The sequence below is a fragment of the Crocuta crocuta genome, unplaced genomic scaffold (genome assembly GCF_008692635.1).
Source record: "Crocuta crocuta isolate KB4526 unplaced genomic scaffold, BGI_CrCroc_1.0 scaffold7, whole genome shotgun sequence".
Taxonomy (NCBI): domain Eukaryota; kingdom Metazoa; phylum Chordata; class Mammalia; order Carnivora; family Hyaenidae; genus Crocuta; species Crocuta crocuta.
Window position 1 is genome coordinate 8,662,811 of NW_027531904.1, and position 5,095 is coordinate 8,667,905.

General features: G+C 52.8%; 1 long non-coding RNA gene across 3 annotated transcripts in view; it reads right to left on the reverse strand.

Annotated features, from left to right (window-relative positions):
* LOC144240083 (uncharacterized) overlaps positions 1 to 5,095 on the reverse strand; it is a 63,581-nt gene that overhangs the window by 6,631 nt on the left and 51,855 nt on the right. For all 3 annotated transcript variants that reach the window (XR_013337576.1, XR_013337575.1, XR_013337577.1), the window contains 2 exons: positions 4,750 to 4,856; positions 3,100 to 3,291 (listed from right to left, as the gene is read on the reverse strand). This is a non-coding gene — a long non-coding RNA (uncharacterized LOC144240083). The remainder of the gene's footprint in view (positions 1 to 3,099; positions 3,292 to 4,749; positions 4,857 to 5,095) is intronic.

The window sequence follows — 5,095 nt, forward strand, 5'->3', positions numbered from 1 at the left end:
GGGGGGGTGGGGGGGAGGAATTGGTGCAGATAACTTGCATCTTGAGTTCACAGTGAGGGGAAAGATACTCAAGGAGCTACACTCAAAGAGCTACAAGGAGCTTCATCTGCCCCCGAACTTGATTCAGATAATGAGATTCTGGGCTTTGAGCTGATGCTCAAATGAGTGAGAATTTTGGTGGCCTCAGAAGAAGATGCCTGACTTTTTACATATGGGAAGGATGTAAATAAGTTCTGGTTTGGAGGTGACCTTTGATGGTTTTAAAACTATATCCACAAATTCTCTGATTCTTCTCCTTCAAGAGGTGGACCTTAACTTCCCTTCCCTTGAGTACAGGCTGGACTTAACGACTTGTTTCTGATGAGCAGATATGGTAGGAAGGAAGGATGCTGTGGGACTTCTGAGACTAGGTGAGAAAAAACACTGAGGCTCTTCCCTCCACTTCTTCCCACCGGCTCTGGAGGATGCCAGCCGCCATATTGTGAGGACACACAAGCAGTTCCTATGGAGAGATTCACATGCCGAGGGACTTAGGCCTCCTCCCCACAGGCATGAGTCATACTGGACGTGGGTCCTATGGACTTAGATAAGTCTTCAGGTGACGGCAGCCCCTGCCACCAGCTTGCTGCAACTTCCTGAGAGAATCTGAGTAGGACCGCCTGGCTAAATTGTTCCTCGATTCCTGATCCACAAAAGCTCTGAGATCATGAATGTTTGCTCTTTAAAACCAGTAAGTTTTTTTTTTTTTGGGGGGGGGGTATAAATTGTTACACAGCAACAGATACCTAATACACAGATACACTGTCATTGTAGCAGAGTTTGATTCCTGATACCTTTTAATTCTTGACATGGAACAAAGGATCCAGACCAAGATCTCTCCAGAGACAGTACATGTAGCAGAGAGAGGTCCTACCTGTGTCATAGGCATAAAACTCAATACATCTGTATGAACTGAAAACTTGTGCAGTCAGCACCCAAATCAAGAAATGGTTTACTGTAGCACCCCAGAACCACCTCTCATGGCCCCTTCCAGTCCTTATACTTCCGAGGGAAGTTACTATCTTGACCTCTAACAGCAAAGATGAGTGTTGCCCGTTACTGTACTTTACATACATGAACTTATACTCTTTTGCGTCTGTCTGACTTCTTTTACTCAACATTGTGTTAATGAGATATACCCAAATCATTGTCTACAGTTGTGGATTGCTCATTATAATGACCCTGTACTATTCTATTGTGTGAAATCCTACAATGAATTATCCATTCTGTTAGTGATGGGCATCTAGATGGTTTCCAGCCCTTGGCTATTATAAATAGTCCAAGTGTGAACATGTAAAGATAGGTTTTATGATGGATATGTCTAAAGACTGACAAGTAGATAGATGGGCAGATGACTTTCCATACCTTAACTTTTGGATATGCAGAAGAGGAAACCGAAGGTTGTCATAATTGGAATCCATGTTCCCAAAAGCGAATCTGAATCACTTTCTGAATCACAAAAGGGTTCCCATTGGAACTATTCATTCCTGCATATTCACGGCTGCCTACTATGTGTAAAGCTCTTGATAATGCTATATGTCAGTGATTCCTTACTTTAAAAAAAAAATCTCTTGGGGGAGGGCCTGGTCCTATCCTCCAGGAGTTTTCTACATGGCACAGATTAAGGGGATTGGGCAAGGACCCACGTGGCTGTAGGGCAGGGCAGAGCTCCATAAAAGCCACAGAGATACTTTAATGAAGGGAGTCAGGGAGATTAAGGGGGGGCTCTTTGGAGTGTGGGTCTTGGATAATAGACATAATTAGATACTCAGAGTTGGGGATGGGGTGGATGAAAGGACACTTCAGGGGGAGGAAATGGGAGGAGAAGAGTCACAGAAGTTGACATTATTTATAGATCACCCACCTCATTAAAAATGATTTGAAGAATCTCAAGGGTGGGAAACATATCTTCATTCCAGTGCCAGCCTCCTCTCCCCACCCCTTACCTCCCCCCCCACNGTCATGGCTGCAGTGGTGGTCAGAGAGGCAGACTGCGGGAGGGGACGGGCACAAACATGCGGGACCCCGGAGAGGCACAGGCGGCGTCTGCGCTGCGTGTACACACCTCACGGCATGTGCACGGCGTGTGCCGTCGCCAGCGGGGGAGGAGGGCTACCCAGAGCCACGTGAGGTCCGAGCAGCTGCGGGCACAGAGATACAGCCATCTCTACCCATGGGGGGCCACAGCGAGGGGGTACCTCCCCACCTACTGTGTTGAACATGGCACAGGATGCGGAAAAGGACACCTGGGCGATGTAAATCTCAGATGAGGACAGAAAAGGGGGTTCAAACGGCCTGCGAGAGACCTTCCCACAGAGAGCTGGGGGCTCAGCGTGCAGAAGTGGACGCGGACATCGGAACCCTGATGTTGTGGAGGGCCGCACTGCAGTAACGCGCACACACGCGCCTGACGACGCTTCTGGGGGCCGTGCGAGGCACATTTCAAATGGTGAAGTCAATTCTCGTCACGTGCGGGGTCTGGATGAGACCAGCCCAAGAGATAACAAGGCCAAACACAGTAATTCTTTGTCCGTCTTAAAAGTCCTGAAAAAAAGCCTTCTTGGTCTATTTCTGGACAAGGTAGACTCCACCCCAGTGACAGAGTGCATCGTGGGAGTGGTGTGGGCGCAAGGGCTGCTCTGGCCGGACGGTTCGGGTGTTGTCCCTGGGGAATGAGTTTGAGATCTGCCTCAAGACTGGCTCTCAGGGCGCCTGGGTGGCTCAGTCAGTTAAGCGTCCCACTTTGGCTCAGGTCATGATCTCGCAGTTCGTGAGTTTGGGCCCCGCGTCGGGCTCTGTGCTGACAGCTAGCTCAGAACCTGGAGCCTGTTTCGGATTCTGTGTGTCTCCCTCTCTCTCTGACCCTCCCCTGCTCACGCTCTTTCTCTCTCTCTCGCAGAAATTTAAAAAAAAAAAAAAAAAAGACTGGCTTTCAAAACACCGCTGGGTCCATGCAAAGTCTCCGTGCTGGCAGTTGGCATACCCTAGACTGCGAACTTGGCCACCAAGAAGGAAAAGTCCACCCTCCTCATGTGGAAAAGCACTTTGTCTCCCTCCTACCTGGGGTTTTCAAAGTTATCCGCCGAGTCCTATGTCACCCAAGCCCTGTGAGCGCGGGCGTGGTGACCCATCGCACATGCCCTCTGCTCGGAGCGCCCTCAGAAGGAACCTCTTTCCTGGGGGGCAGCTGAAGGGCCTCCTGTCATCGGCGTAGCCAGTTGTCCAGGGCTCGAGGGAATGCAGCTCTTCACACTATAGTTAGAGAAGCAAGGGAGGCATGTGTTCATTCCCCCACATTCCCAGTGGGCCTTCCCAGCCCCCACCCCCGCTGTAAGTAAGACAGCTGTGTCTTTAGTTTTTATCAATGGCCTGCAGGGTGCAGATGGGGAGCGGGGGGCAGAGCCGCCGTGGCCTGTCCAGGTCCCACCGACGGCCAGTGTCGTACCCAGGCACACACTGCCCTTGCTCCGGACTCCTTCTCCAAGGTTCTTGATCCTTCTGTGAGCACCTCTGCTCTCCTGTGCCCGGCGCCCCCTCCTCCTGCTCCCCCCAAACCTAACTGAAGACTCCTACAAGCACTTGGCCTCAAATCTAAAAATAAAGGTAGCGCGGCAGAGTCTAAGCCTCCGGGAAAGCCGTGTCTATGCAGAGAGGCCGGCCCACCCCAGGTCAGGCCCTCGTGGTGGCCGCCGTCTCCGAGGGGAAGGTGACAGCGGGTCAGGCGAACGGGCATGTCCACCCCGCCTGACGACAACGGCCGCGGAGCTGGGATACGGGGTTCTGGAACGCGCAAAAGGGCCTAATCCTCTCTCCTGCGGCCTTTTCTCTTGGTATTTCCTGAGGACAGTGCGGGGCCTGCAGGGACTCGCTCTGGGTCTGACTAAGCGCTTTCTCTGGCGAGGAGCAAGCCGCAACGTGGGCCTCACTCCTGGATGGGGGGTAAGACCCGGGGGTGGCCCAGCGAGGAAGAGCGCGGGGGCTGAGGCCTGGGTGCCCCTCGCAGGGCGGAGAACGTGACCGCTGTGCGGCTGTCCGTCCACAGGGGCAGGACCCCGGCCGCAGGGTCCCTGCAGTTTTTCTGGAATGAGTCGAGAATCCTCCCCCAGGCGCCAAAGACAAAGTTTTCCTCCGGGAGCACGTCTTTGTTGTGACACATCGGGTCCAGGGGGACCTCTGGGTGCTGTGACACACGGAGTCGCAAAATCCTTTCATCTGAGCCTTGACTTGGACCTCACACTCGCGTTCGTGGCAATTTACAAAACTGCTGTTGTCTCGTGTGTGCCGAGACACCTGCTGAGCAGCAAGACCCAAAATAAAGGTGCCCTCTTCACTGCTCCATGGTGACAGAGGGACTGGAGCAGAGGGGGCCTTCATGGGTGTGCTGGTGACAGGGAGGGTACAGAGAACCTTCCGGAGAGCTGGGGAATGTCCTAAACCCTGGGCCTGAGTGGTGGCCCTGTGGGGCACGTCATGTGCAAACACTGAAAAGTCACCACGGTGTGTGCTCAAGATGTGTGCCTTTTAGTCGATGTAGGTTGTGCTTTAACGCAAAAGAAAAATTAAACTTTTAAAGGCCGTTTTCGTTGCTTTGATAAACCAGTAGTTTGGGAAGGGGGCTCTTTGGTCCCAAAGCGACAAAATGCAGAGCTTCCCTATTTCAAGCCATTTCTGGGATCCCTCCTGCAACGCCTTCTGCGCCCAAGCTCTTACCTCGTAAAACATGACCGACTTTCAAGGGTCAAAGATGATTTTTCTCCCTCTGTCATTCCTGTCCGTGGCAAATGTGGACATGTCATTCGGAATGTAGCGCGGAGGCCCTGATGAAATTGGAAAAGCATGTGGAGATAAAAATCATTCTGCGATGAACCCAGACACTTCCTGCCGCCCTCCAGATGTCACGGGGCTGGGAGCCACCCTCCCGGGGGAAGCGACTCCGCCGGCCGCGGCCAGATGTGCGGGGAGCCGCCTTGGACCCGCGTGCTAACACCGTCCCGATTGTGTGCGGCAGATGCTGTCGGTCAAGAGTGAAAAACGCAGGCGGGGCGCAGGCCAGGAG